At 35.9% G+C, this 15,245-nt stretch overlaps 1 long non-coding RNA gene across 1 annotated transcript in view; it reads left to right on the top strand.

The window, feature by feature from the left end:
* Positions 1-1,129: 1,129 nt before the first annotated feature.
* LOC150109547 (uncharacterized) overlaps positions 1,130-15,245 on the top strand; it is a 49,787-nt gene continuing 35,671 nt past the window's right edge. The window contains exon 1 of the long non-coding RNA XR_016549918.1: positions 1,130-1,429. This is a non-coding gene — a long non-coding RNA (uncharacterized LOC150109547). The remainder of the gene's footprint in view (positions 1,430-15,245) is intronic.

Below are 15,245 nucleotides of genomic sequence, written 5' to 3'. Positions count from 1 at the left end.
TATATATAAAATAATGCAAGATTTGTTGTACTAGGAGTAGTATTGAAGTTGCAGCTCTGCAAGTGGATTTGAATAGCTTTTTAAAGAAGGAAGAGAAAGAAAAAGAAAGAGGTTATAGTCCACTCTACAAGGCCTTCAGGCTGCCTATGAACTACTGTGTTCAGATTTGGTTTGCTGATTTTTGAGGAAATGAAAAGATTTTGTGAAAGTTTCAGAGAAGAGTGACTCATAGCAGTTTTCTGGTATAATGATCAATTTAAGAAATAACACCAACAGATCTTGATAGATAGGGAGGAGTAATATTATTGAGATATAATATTTTGTGAAAGGTATGTGATTAGATTAATGCAAAAGAACTTTTCACAAAATGGAGAGGAGGAAGAAGAGAAAGGAACCATTCCTGATAGTAAGTTTGAAAAAGCTGATTTCTGCTGGGAGAATGGTGCATGAGAGAATTGCATCATGTGTGTTGAACCAGAATGAAGAAATGGAGGCCTGAACAATTTTTTTTTTTTTTCAGATAAAATCTGAACATGATCTAACATATAAAAATATGATCATTAATATAGTTAACTATTAATTAATCATTATAAAGAGCCAGAAATTTTGCTTTTATGAATGTGAGTTTACACAAATGTTTCTATCTGAAATCTATTTGGATTATTGTAACTAAATAAATGAAACCCACCAATAAAGCATACTTATTTCTACACACTATATTTTTAATTATTGATATGAGACACGAAATGTTGCCTCTGTCTGTTTTCATCTTTGTTTGTTTCTTACATTATTTAAAGTAGTGAAATGTTAATATATTTTTTGTGTATTTGTAGTCTAAGAATATAAATGTTTGTTTTATACCATACATTATAAATAATAAATTATTGACAAAAATGCAGAAAACATCATGAGTTCAGTTGAAATTTTAATAATGTTTTAATATTTTGCATTTAGGATTCAATTAACTGACATACAGTAACCACACTACCCATTAAATAAGTATGTGCTATCCATTTTATTTCATTTTTACTAAGGCTTTGCATTAATGATCACTTGAGACACTTTGCTATAATTTATTTTTTGAAGTGTTACTTTGAATTCCTTTTTCAGGAATATATAACAGAAAACAGTTTATTCATCATCAGGAAATGCAACAGTGTGTCTGTGAGAAATGTGGTGCCTGTTTCTCACAATACAGTTTTTATAAGGATCATAGGAACAGATGTTTAGATCATCCAAAATTTCCATGCACAGTATGTCATAAAGTATTCAAGTCAAATCATCTGTTGAAACAACATCTGACAGTTCATAAACCAAAGAATCTTCATTGCATTTACTGTGGTAAAATATTTCGTTGGAGACATGCATTGAGGGGACACATAAATAAAACTCACCAACATCAACAGTGAGAAATTAATGATACATTTAAGTAAGTACTAAATATACATAAGAGGATGAAACGGAAATTTGAACCAGTTTCATTAATGGGTCTGGAAGATAACAGAAATGTGAGCAAGGAGTAAAACTGAATTAATGATTTTAATGTGCTTTAAATGAAAGAATTCAGATATTTAAACCATTTATTTGTGTTAACTTGTTTCTTAGAAAATTTGATTTTGATACAATATAAGTATATGTAGCTTTTATCAAGTTTGCATTTATCTTTAAAGGATGGAGGGAAACACACATACCAGCAGGGCCGTCGCCAGATTAGATCGAGCCCTGAAGCAAACAATTAAATATCGCTCCTGATAGATTATAAGACAAAAATATAAGAAAATCTCCAATTGCTATTTTGTTGTTATTACAAGAAAAACATTAATGCAAAACAATTACATAATAATATTAATTAAATGTTTGCTCTACCGGGATATCGCACAATAAAACTGTTTAGAAGCTCTTCTAAATTTAAATCAGCAATGTCTGCCTCTATCGATATAGTTGCTAGACCAACCAATTTTTCTTAGGTCATTGCTGTTCGCAAATAATTTTTAATCAGCTTAAGCTTGGAAAAACTTCTTTCCACACTTGCTACACTAACAGGAATTGTTAGCAGCGACGGCACCTACTGCAATATGGCTGAACGAGCTCCCCTATTAAGCCGCGGCGTGAGGCAGACTGCCTCTATGCTACACTCTGTCGACGGTACTGCATGCTAACCATTAAATCTATTTTCTTAGTTATTTGCTCCAGAAAGTAGTAATGTTTAATTTGGGGAAATCATATTTGAATATATGTCACAATAGTTTTGAACTTTTAATGCCTTATTTTATACTTAATTTTTCAATTTGCTAAGTTAATCAAAGTAGACTAGGTTTCAGTATGTCATACTTTTTCTACACAATTTCTAAAGTAGTAAAAGTCTTTTACAGTATAAGAAGATATTAATGCATTACTTGCTATGTTAATTTCTTTTCTGTTGTTCACAAAGCAGAAAATGACTGTGTGAGGGAAACAGTCAGATGTAGTGGTCCTTTACCCCCCCCCCCCATGGTTGTGATGGTGGGCATAACCATTACTTTCATTTGGAAGGTTTACTTATCTGCATTTAGACATTTCAATTTTATTACTATAATGCAAGCATATTATAAAAAGATTCATATGTGCATTATTGGAGAAATCATTTTCCTCAGCTGTATGGATTTAATTTTGCTGAATGATCATTTATTATTTCTGGCTTCAACACAATACCTTAAGATTTGAAATGCTTTCTTCAGGCCTAGTATCAAAAATTATTTTTCAATTCTGTTATTAGTTGTATGTTATCAAAATGCATATAACTAGAGGCAATTCAGACATTTATTTATTGCTTGAAAATTCAGTAAAAACTCGTATGGGATATGTTTTTTAAAGAATGAAGTAATAATAGTGTCATTAATATTAAGATTAACTTCATTAACACAGAAGCAGGCCCTTGCAGGACAAATATTTTCTGATTGAATTTTTTTAGTAGCCATTTGCCATTTGATTTTTTCAGAAGTTCCAAAACATGTTAGAAAACTATAACTATAAGTTATAAAACTTATAAGTTATAAAATATAACTATAACATGTTAGAAATTACATAACCAAAAGTCACTTACCTATGGCTGTGATCTGTATTGGTGCAACCATCCAAAACTTGTTGAAAATAAAAAACAGAAAAACAAAGTTTTGGAGATAATAGGTACTAAATTGGAACTAATAATGAGCATACAAAAAAATAATATCATATATGGGTCATATTGTGAGTTCAAAAATATCTATTATTATTATTTTATTATTATGGGTATCTCCCTGGAGTCAGTAGACTCATCCTGGGAGACCCAAACTATCAAAACAATATCCATCATATCTCTTCTTGAATTTATTTACAGACGAAGAACTCACAACTGAGTCAGGCAATGCATTCCACTCGTTCACCACCCTCCAGGTGAAAAACCTCGTTCTCACACCCTTGTTAACCACACTTTTCCTTAATTTCCAGGGATGACCTCTTGTTCTTCCATCACTATCACACAGCTGAAACATTTCCCTGCATCAATCTTATAAAAACCTTTTAGTAATTTAAATGTTTCTATCATATCCCCTCTTCTCCGCCTATCAACCAACCTCTGCAATCCACAAGCTCTGAATCTATCAATGTAGGGAGCATTTTTTACATCACTCACCAACTTATTAGAGGGAAGAATTGAAGGCTAGAGCAGAAAAAGGAGACACACACACACACACACGGTTCAAAAACATAAAGGACAGGCTGTGCTTGAACTATGCATAGAGCAAGAGAGCAGTCCAAGAGAGAAAAAGATAGGGATCATGATAACCAACCTCCTGGATGGAGATGACACTTGACAGGACAGCGGGAATGGTTAAAGAAAAAAAAAAAAGAGTAGATGCAGTGAAAAGTTAAAGTGAAGAAATAAGTTCAGGGAGGAGTAACAGAGAAAACCTAGTAAAAGTGGATCATGGATCATAATTTTTCATCAGTTATGTCCACAGAAATATTTTAGGCTATTTGGAATTATGGCCAAAGTAATTAAGACTATGAAACATATATTATCTCTTGGTGGCATATGTAGCTATGAAATTTTTTTTTATTAATTATCCTATATGTGAGAATTGGGAGAACCTATATCACATCATTGCTGCATATGGGGTGCAGGTAAAGATTGAGAAAGAAGAAATTTCTTGACATTTTTCTTGAATAGTTAGAGGTTGTAATTGTGGAAACACCTCATGAGGAAGGCTGTTCCAGAGGAGAGAGGCAGATGGAATAAATGAGGAATAGAAGAAGCAGATTCAGTGTGTTTGGTATTGTACTGAAAAGGAATGTTGGGCAGCTGCTACTCTTGTTTTAACAGGCTCAACAGAAAGCAGAGATGAAGGTTGCCATTGCTCTGGAACCACGATGATCACCATGGAAGTACCTGTGGAAGAGACACAGAACTGAAATAATGCATATGCAAGATAGTGGTTGAAATGAATCTGTGAGAGAGAGAGATCATCTATGTGCCAAATTCCTCTCCTCTGGACAGCATCGAGAATTTTTAATAATGTTTTCGGTGCACCACCCCAAACATGAATAGTTTCCAAGTATGAGTGAATCTAGGATTTTTAGAGTGTCTTCTCAGTTGAGAAATTTTAGAGAGATTTTAGGTGGGCCATCCAATGAGAACAGTATTCTGTGGATAGGAAAATCCAGGAAAACACTATACAAATCCCAGATTTGCCTAGGAGGATGATTTCACTATTGGATAACTAGGTTGCAGAAGGTTAAGCCTCATAGATAGGAAGGTGGAAATCAGAGTGGTTTGAATGAAATACAGCAGATGTTACTGAATGAGACAAGGAAACCTTGAGCCAAGAGAAGTCAAAAGCAAGGGATTCTCTGGAAGGCCATGCAATGTCAGATCTCACAAAGGCATAGGTGAAACAAATTATGAAGTATATTGTGTTTGGACACTGAAGGTGGGCTGTGGTTGATATAACTGCAATTTGGGTTTCTGTCGAAAGTAGGAGGTTTGGACTGGATGTCTGCAAATTATGGATGTCATTTATATTGGCATTAGTGCAATGAATGTTTGTAAAATGGATGTGAAAGGGATTTTTTTTTGGTTCTGGCATGTTTTATGCATTTTGTTTTATTTGTCGAAGCTGGTTTTTGAGAGAGAGGTTTACTTTTATTGCAGTGACATTATCATTGTTCATTTTTTGTTTCATTATTGATTTTTAATTTGATGAAAGGATAAAATAGGAATATGCATTATGGTGATATATATATATATCCTTGTAATGCACATCCCTATCTATATATAGATATATATTCCTATCTATATATATATATATATAGACTCTTGAACATGACACCCATACAGAGAGCAACCAGTATCCTTACCATAACATGACTTCAACAGTGCCTCCCACATACCAGTACTCTGAATTCATTTACAGGCACCACCTGACAGAGTATATGGCAGTGGGATTATGTGCCAGCTGACCAGGAAGCCCCCTTACTTATTGTACTAGCTGATAAACACATGATATACCCATAACATTAGATCTGTTAAAAATAGTGGCTGCAGGCTGGTTGCCTGCAGCCACCATTTTTATGATGGAAAGGGAGGGAGTGTGGAACAGAAACCAGAACCCCTGTTCTGCAAGACAAATATGTTTGCCACTTCGGGCTTCTAATAAGCAAGGTGGTGGTATTTCAATGGGCAATGAAGATCATCTACAACCTACTGTGTGTAGTTGGAATATACTCTATCCAGGAAGATATACTTTTTTCAGTGAGATTTCTCACTGAGATTGCTATAGCCCCTTTTGTGGAAAGCAGGAAATCAGAGTTGACTTGACAGGGAGAGGCTGTATGGAGCATGTCACTTGCCCATTAGTTGCCCATTTTTTTTTTGTTTTCTTTTTTTTAAAACGAACTCTTTTCTCATTTTCTTAACCATTCCCATTAGCAATGACTCCAACAATATGTCTCTTACTGCTCCAACACCAGAAAGCACTATCTCACATGTAAGTAACCGTTCATTTATTATTATTTTTGTTGTTATTACAAGGACTCATTGAAAGACTCCAGGAATAGTCAAACTGGGAAATCTGCAAATATTCACCTTGTTGAACACAATAAATACATTTGCTGATTCAACCATTGCCAGTCAGGTCTAGCTGACCATGCCTTTAGGTACCTTGCACAGGATTAGAGGGGTAAAAGCTACTATGTTTCATCAGAGGAAATACAAATTTGAAAGACTTTTTTTTTTTAATAACCACAGATTTAAAAAAACACCTATTCTAAATAAATATAGTTCTGGAAAGTTTATTTTTCACTTGGTCAGACTATAATAAATTTAGTTTAATCATTTATCCAAGTGTGTGCAAACAAAGTTTGCGCCTGAAAGTATCTTCAGGACTGGGGTAAAGTGGTACAACACCGGGAAACTCCTTGCAAAGGTGGAGCAAGTTACCAATACTCCTATCTCGGTATCTCCCATAATGCAAAACACATCTCCTTGCGGATATGTATAATGTTATGCATTAAGGGAAGGGCCACTACCCAGACTAGTTTCAACCTTTATTGAGGTCTCTTCAGTGGGAGCCAGGCCCAAGTGGAGATACCAAGGCATTAGCAAGGTCATCTCTACCTATAGGAGTTGCCAAACGGTGTGCCACCTTTTTATTAAATTACTCTGGATTTAGAGAAAGATGTTGAAAGTTTATTTTTCACTTGGTCAGACTATAATAAATTGCCGGCAAAGGTTGGTCGATTGGTAGAGCCTCTGCTACTAATGGCTCAGTTAAGAAAGTTTGAGCGCGGTTAGTAGTTGGAAGGGGGACAATCGTTCGATGCTGTTGGCACACTCTCCCTCGATGAGTCTTTGGACTCCCTGGAGGTGTCAAATAATAATAATAATAATAACTTAGTTTAATCCTTTATCCAAGTGTGTGCAAACAAAGTTTGCGCCTGAAAGTATCTTCAGGACTGGGGTAAAGTGGTACAACACTTGGTATCTCCACTTGGGCCTGGCTCCCACTGAAGAGACCTCAATAAAGGTCGAAACTAGTCTGGGTAGTGGCCCTTCCCTTAATGCATAACATTATACATATCCGCAAGGAGATGAGTTTTGCATTATGGGAGATACTGAGATAGGTAAGTTGGTAGCTTGCTCCACCTTTGCAAGGAGTTGCCCAGTGTTGTACCACTTTACCCCAGTCCTGAAGATACTTTCAGGCACAAACTTTGTTTGCACACACTTGGATTTAAATATAGTTATGCTAAACTTCCCAAGATTTTTGAAACTTTAATTCTTAGGCCTCCTGCCCAACAGCACCCATAGAAGGTGCTCCTCATAAGACTTTAAGTATACCACAGTCTAATTTCTTCCACATGTTATTTTTGTGTGTGTTAATACAGTTTTAATATTGTATTCCTGAGGATGTCTCTGTGCCAGATGTAATATCGGAACGATTAAACTTGTTTAATTAGAATTGGAAAAAGTGGAAAAACATTTGACTAAACTTAGAGATAAGAAAAAGGATCAGAACAGGCAGGAAAGTACTGAACTTGGTAATCATAATATTAATAACAAGATAAGTCAGTTAAAATCTAAGAAAAAAGAGGTGATATGGTATGGTGACTTGATCTTAAAATTTGCACTTGCCAAGGGAGTCGCCACTTCTAGTTTCCCAGGGACAAAAATTAAAAATATGAAAAATGTAATTGAACAACAAAAAGGAAAATTAAAATAGATGATAGTTCTGGTAGGTACTAATAATTTAAGTAGTGACAAATATAGTATAAGAAAAGATATGAAAGGTCTGTTTGAAAGAAGTGAGAAAGAAATGTGAGAGAGCAAAAATTGTAGGATTGCTACTCAGATATGACAGTACTGAGTTAAGAAGAAAGGGTGATAGGAATGGGAAAAATGTATGTGGAAGTTCAGCTACGGTATGCAAACATGATAAAGATATGAACGTCTTTGAACATGGTTACTTATGTGGCAAAGGGGCGGGAAAATATGCTTTGGATTTGGATGTTTTTGAGTATGTCTGGGAAAGGAAAAGAGAAAATTCTAAATATATTGTATATCTAATTATAAGAATAGGCTAGGTGGTAATTTATTATGTCTATATACAAATGCCAAGAGCATCAGAAACAAAGGGGTTGAATTTGTTGCTTTATTGAATATGATGTGGCCTAAGATTGTTGGTATTAGTGACATAGTCTTCGAACATGGTTATGTATGTGGCAAAGGAGTAGAAAATATGCTTTGTACTCAGATGTTTTGAGTATGTCAGGAGAAGGAAAAGAGAAAATTCTAGAACAAGACCATATAGATTGTATATCTAATTATAAGAATAGGCTAGGTGGTAATTTATTATGTCTATACACAAATACCAGGAGCATCAGAAACAAAGGAGTCGAGTTTGTTGCTTACACACTGAATATGATGTGGCCTAAGATTGTTGGTATTAATGAAACCTGGCTGTCAGAATCAGATATGATAACTGGGATTAAGTGTAATGGGTATACTATTTTTAGGAATGACAGAAGAAATAGGAGAGGAGGAGGAGGAGGAGTACTACTAATGATATCAGATGACTTAAGCTCAGTTAGGGTAGAAACATAAGAAAACAATGAAGGTAACAATGTCCCATGTGGTGGTGAGTTTGAGTCTGTTTGGTGTGAGGTGGAGACTAACAGAATGAAATATATGGTGGGGTGTTGCTACAGACCTGGCGGCTCAGTTGCAGTGGACAAATGCATCACATTTAGCCTTATTGGTACCAAACGAGTGATCGTTATGGTAGGGTAGAAGAGAAGCTTATTGAATTGTTGTGAGACAACTTTCTCAAGCAGCATGTGAAAGAAGGAACTCAAGGTCAAAGAGTATTGGATTTGCTCATAGTGTCAGAAGGGAACTCTGTTAAGAATATGGCTATTTTACCACCAATTTGTGACAGTGATCACGCTGTGCTTTCTTGGAAAATAGCTAATTGTGTTGATGCTCCAATTAGTATACTTTCCAAGAAAGAGAGAGAATACTTAGAAGAATACTATCTTTGGTCCCATGATATCAGTTACTGAATGGGAAAAATGTCAGCAATGGATGGGAATCTATGAAAGAGTGCTTAAATAGGTTGGGACTAAAATGGATGTGCAACTTTATTAGGCAAGAGATCCACAAGAAGAAGATGACGTGGAAAGAATATTGTGAGAATAAGAGTGAGAGGAGTTATGAAATATATAAAGCTCAGGCCAGAAAAGTAACGAGCATTGTGCGAAAAGCTAAGTCAGAGTATGAAAATAAATTCGCCATGCAAGCTAAAGGCAATCCAAAAAAATTTTATCGTTATGCCACAAGCAAAAACAAAACTGAATGTGAAAGAATAACTTTATTGAATGCAATGGTACTTGAGTGTTGGAAACTAATGAGATTGTTCAATTAATGAGTGCTTACTTTGCTAAGATATATCAACCAGGTATATGTTACATTGGATGAAGAGTTAGATGTGCATGAAAATGAGGTTGAAGAGCTGTTGCATAACCTGGATAAGAATTTGTCTATAGGGACAGATGGAATATCAGCCCATTTGCTAAAGGAATGTTCAGCCAAATTGGCTAGGCCTTTCACATGTTTGTATAACTTGAGTCTCAGCTAAGGAATGGAAGGAATGTATGATAATTCCATTGTACAAGGGTGGTACAAAAATGGATGTGTCTAACTACTGACCTATCAGCATCCCTGGTGTGGCAGTGAAGATTTTAGTGAAGTTGGTAAGAACCCATATGCAGAAATGGGTAAACAAACAAGCTATACTCTGCAAGGAGCAGCATGGGATTTACTAAAGGAAGGTCATGATTTAGCAATTTGCTCATATTTTATAACAACGTTACTGCCAAGTTGGATAAAGGGAATGAATACACTATGATAATGTTGGATTATCATAGGCATTTCTAAGGCATTTGATAGGATACCACACAAAGGCTGTTGCATGAACTGCAGAATATGGGATTGGAATATAAACTCTTGACTTGAATCAGGGGATGGTTGACAGACACATATCAAAAGTGGTATACAATGAGTGTGAATCTGATAGATTTAAGGTGAACAGTGGTGTACCCCAGGGTTCAGACCTTGGGCCATTATTGTTCAATCTATATATTAATGACATCAGGCAGCATTTAACATCAGATGTGCAATTGTTTGCCTATTATGCGAAGATAGGCAGGGCAATCAGGGAATGCTACTAATATTCAGCACTTACAAAATTATTTGAATAGGCGCTGGAAACTAGAAATCTTCCTAACAGGATAAAAGGATACTGCAATTAAGTTTCTTAATTGCAGTTTCTTAAGACAAGTTTCTTTTTGGTACTCCTTCCAAAGCAGCATTGTAACAAATCCATAATGAATGAGCAATCCAAGGTGGACAGCGAAATTGACCAATGACAAGCCGGAAAATCCAGGTGTCTTCTTTGTAGTTCAAAATGGACTGAGTTTCAGCAAGAACAACATTATTTTCACATAATTCTTTAAAACAATGTATAATATTTGGAGATGACACAAAAGCAGTTGCTGATATTTTGCATTTTCAGTGCAATTCTGAATCAGTTTTGTATCATTGTTGGAGGCCATTTGCTTGAATATTGTGAAATATACACTGGACACAGTATATATTTCCCAGCATTGTGAAAAAAATAACCTTTTTGCTAACTGTTTGGAAATATGCATAATAGGATTTATGTAATTTTCCTGGCACTTTCTTTAATATAATTACTGAAAGGTATACACATATTCTTGAACTAGCTCTGTGAAACAATAAATCTTCAAAATTTTTCACTATGCAGGACACTCATATGATGAGTGTCTTAGGTGTACATAAAAACAGTGAAAGGTTGTTATTATTATTGCATGGGCACCTCCATGGAGTCCTAAGACTCATCGTGGGAGAACCAAACTATCAGTATAATATATATCCCACCTCTCCTTGAAACAGATCACTTACAACTGACTCAGGCAAAACCGATTCCGTTCATTCACCACTCTCCAAGTAAAAAATCTAGTCCTCGTGCCCTTGCTAACTATACCCTTGTTCATCTTCCAGGGATGACTTCTTGTTCTTAGCCAAGTGTTGAAACATTTCCCCTGCATCAGTTCCTATAAAATCCTTTAAGTAACTTAAATATTTCTATCATATCCCTCCCTCCCCCACCTTTTCATCTATTAACATCTTTTGCAATCCACCTCAATCTATCCTCATAAGGAGCATTCCATGGACCACTTATTCTTAAATGTAGTGTCCTTGCTCCCTAACCAGCCAATTTTGGAAAAATTAATATCCCTTCTACAGAGCCTGTGGTATCTAAGTAAGAAAAAAAAGTTATTAACATTTTAATAAATAAATAAAAATGAGAGAACTTGTCAACCAGTAAAATTCGAAATACCTTAATGCACAATAAAAATATTATATAAATCTAAATGAAATCTAATTAAATTAATAATACAGATATAAAGAAATTATATTTTCTAAAATATTTCTTGTTTCGCATTTGTTTTTCATATATTTGTATCATTTCATTATTAGCTTTAAATCTGTTATAGCAAAGAGTCACTTTGAGAAAAATAATCACTGTAAAGAATTTTCTAGTTAAGAATTGCCATCAGTACACAATGCCATCTACCACCTACTACCACCAGCAACAACAACAACAATATTTTTTATCTGCAAATTGTGAGTGTTCTCATGGCTGATTTGCCTGTATGCTGAATAAAAAACCTGAGTTTCTGGGATCAAAAAACCCTACTTCCTCCATACAAGGTCAGCTATCTCACCTTAAACTGGGGAAAAAAAAAAAAAAAAAGCCCATATAAAGATTCCTCTTATCATGACAAGAATCAATCTTAGATCTTTTCCAATTGAAGGGTGCAGTACCCCATTGTTCTTCAAATTGTGCTATGGAGGCACTTAATAAGAGTGTACATCCCCCCCTTCCCACAGATATTCATACATCTATATCGTACATCTATTTCATGCACATTATGAAAGAAAGTCAACATGCAGAGATAAAGAAGTTATGATTCCATTGTATAAGGCCATGTGGATTATTGTGTGCTCAGATTTGGTCACTGGGTTTTCATGGTGACGAGGATATATTAGAATAGGTCCAGAGGAGATACACAAAGGTGGTAACTGGTCTTTGGAATGTGGAGTATGAAGATAGATTGAATGAATGTAAATTGCAGGCAAAAGCTGTGGGACTGGATGGTATTTCGCCACGAGTTTTGAGAGAATGTGCTAGGGAATTGACAGTACCTTTAACGTGGCTTTTCAATGAAAGTCTGGCTTTGGCAAAGGTGCCCAGGGAATGGAAGGAAGGTAAGATAGTGCCATTGCATAAGGGTGGTAACAGACTGGAAGTGTCTAATTATAGACCAGTCTGTGTGTCATCAGTAGTTGTTAAGAACTTGGAGAAAGTAGTGAGGGACCGTGTACAGCATTGGGCAGATGAGGGTAATGTTATCTGTGAGAATCAACATGGATTTGTGAAAGGACGCTCTTGTTTTAGCGATATGCTAGCCTTTTATAATAAAGTTACAAGAACATTAGATGAGGGAAAGGCATATACTGCAATTTTCTTAGACTTGGCGAAGGCATTTGACAGGGTGCCACATGATAAGCTGATATTTAAGTTGCAGCACATGGGTCTGGATGTCAGATTGGTCAACTGGATTCAGGATTGGCTGTCTGATAGGTATCAGAGAGTTGTGTATGGTGGAGCAGTTTCCAGGAGGCAGAGGGTTACAAGTGGGGTCCCACAGGGCTCAGTACTAGGACCTATATTGTTTAACCTTTATATCAATGACATAGCCAGTGGATTGCAGGGGGATATTCAGTTGTTTGCGGATGATGCGAAGCTGGGAAGGATTATTAGTAATAGTGCAGATGTGGTAGCCCTGCAAGAGGATTTAATTAAGCTAGATAGATGGGCAAATGAATGGGGGTGTCAGTTTAATGCAGCAAAATGTAAGGTCTTGAGGTTTGGGAAACATTGATGGGATGCTGCATACTCTATGGGAGGAGTTATACTGGAGGAAGTAGGGGAGACAAGAGATCTGGGGTTGATGATTGATAGAAACCTGAAGTTTAGGGGACATATTGCAAAGGTGGTGAAGGTAACACAGAGGATTGCTGCTATTATGAGAAGGACACTGACCTGCAGAGATAAGAGGGTTATCATTCCGTTGTATAAGTCTCTGATCAGACCACACTTGGACTATTGTTCTCATATTTGGTCCCCAGGATTTGAAGGGGATAAATTAACTGTGGAAAGGATACAAGGACGGATGACAAAGATGGTTTCAGGACTGTACAAGGATAGTTATGAGGATCGGCTGAGAGAATGTGGACTGCAGAGTTTGGTGGATAGAAGAAGGAGAGGTGATATGATTGAGACTTTTAAACTGTTGAGAGGTGGTTACAGGGTTGACACTGGGGAGTTCTTTCGCTTGGTTGATCAGCGGGAAGGAGTGATGACAAGAGGCCATCCCTGGAAGTTACGAAAGGAAACTGTGAGCAAGAGGGTAAGGAGTGGTTTCTTTGTGTGGAGGGTGGTTAAGCCGTGGAATGCATTGCCTGATGGAGTGGTGGGAGCGAGAACGGTCAGTGAGTTTAAAGAGTGGTATGATAAACTTTGTGTTTCTCAGGGGGGGACCTCCCCTCGATGGGTCTTGACAGACTTTATGTCTTAGGAAGGACCTCCCTCGATGAGTCTTTTGACTCCTTGGAGGCCTGAATAATAATAATAATAATAATAATAATAATAAAATAGGAGGAGGTGGGGGGTATGATTGAGACATAAGTGAGTCCAGGGTTGTTATCAGGTTGACATGGAAGAAATTTTTCATAGAATGGGAGAGGGGGGGGGCAATAAAACAAGAGGCCATCCCTGGAAACTATATAAGGAGGAAGGATGTGAGCAGAGGAGTGAGGAGAAGATTCTTTCCATGGAGAGTGGTTGGTGAGTGAAATGCATTGCCTGAGTGTATTGTGAATATAGATACATTCAATCAGTTTAAGGCATGGTTGGATGAGCTCTATGTGTGTGATACTGTGTACCTCCCATAATGAGTCTCTATATGTCAGATGTTAATAATAATAAATCTGAAATCAAAATTGGAAGTGTTAACCTCAACTCTTTATTTTATGCAGTGATGTTAATTAACTCTTAAATAAGTACAGTACAAATCTTAGGATTCCTTAACGTAATTTGAATAATCTGGCATGAAAATCAGCAGTGAAAAGAGGAAGGGAAAAAAAGTATAAAAATAGTAATGTGGATAATATCAACTGCACCCAGAATGAAGAAGCTATAGATAAAAGTAAAATATTTCAGTTCATTAGACATAGTTTTTAATGAAAATGGTAAATTAAGTATGGAAATATACAAGAATAACCAAAGTTAGTTTGATGGGAAGTCAATTAAGTAAAATTATGGATGTAATGAGAAATTGATCAAAACATCTAGCTAACTGTACACAAGACAGTGTACACATTTTTGTTTAATTTATGGATGTTCATCAAAGAGATGGAAATCTCTTGGAAAAAGGGAATGAGTGAACAAATAGCATTAATGCATAATCAAATTAAAAATGAAGATATTAGGAAGGGGCGCGACATTGTTAGCATTCAGGAACATGTGAGCAGATTGTATCTTAGGTGGTATGGTCACCTAAATAAACTGGAAGAAGAAAGGTTAGCTAAACAGATGTTTAATTCCAAATTGCAGGAAGAATACCCAGATGAGGGCAAACTGGGAGAAGAAAGGTTAACTAAACAGAAGTTTAATACCAAATTGCAGAGAGAATACCCAGACGAGGACCAAGAATTAGGTGGTTTGAAGCAGTTAGAAGCACCTTAGAAAACCAGAATATAAGATCTGACAGTATAGGAATTTTGAAAAATAACAGACTAATTATAGAGGAAAATTATCACTGGATGTTACTAATAATGTAAACTTTTCACGTATCATTGCCATTGTATCCTGTTACATCCTTTGAGAGTTCTTATCAAGAATTTCATGATGATGATACACACACACACACATACACACAAATATTATATATATATATATAGTTTTCTCGGATTGTATGATTGTAATCGAAGGATATCAGGGATGTAAATTACAAGTGTGCTAAGTGTGCAGTACTCACCCATGGAATAGCAATATCACCAATATTATATTTTTTGCATTTAT

Source organism: Typopeltis vanoorti, chromosome 2 (genome assembly GCF_054136105.1).
Source record: "Typopeltis vanoorti isolate ZY-2024b chromosome 2, IOZ_Tvanoo_1.0, whole genome shotgun sequence".
Classification (NCBI taxonomy): domain Eukaryota; kingdom Metazoa; phylum Arthropoda; class Arachnida; order Uropygi; family Thelyphonidae; genus Typopeltis; species Typopeltis vanoorti.
Note: the sequence above shows the minus strand (reverse complement) of the source record. Positions and strands in the feature narration are given on the sequence as shown.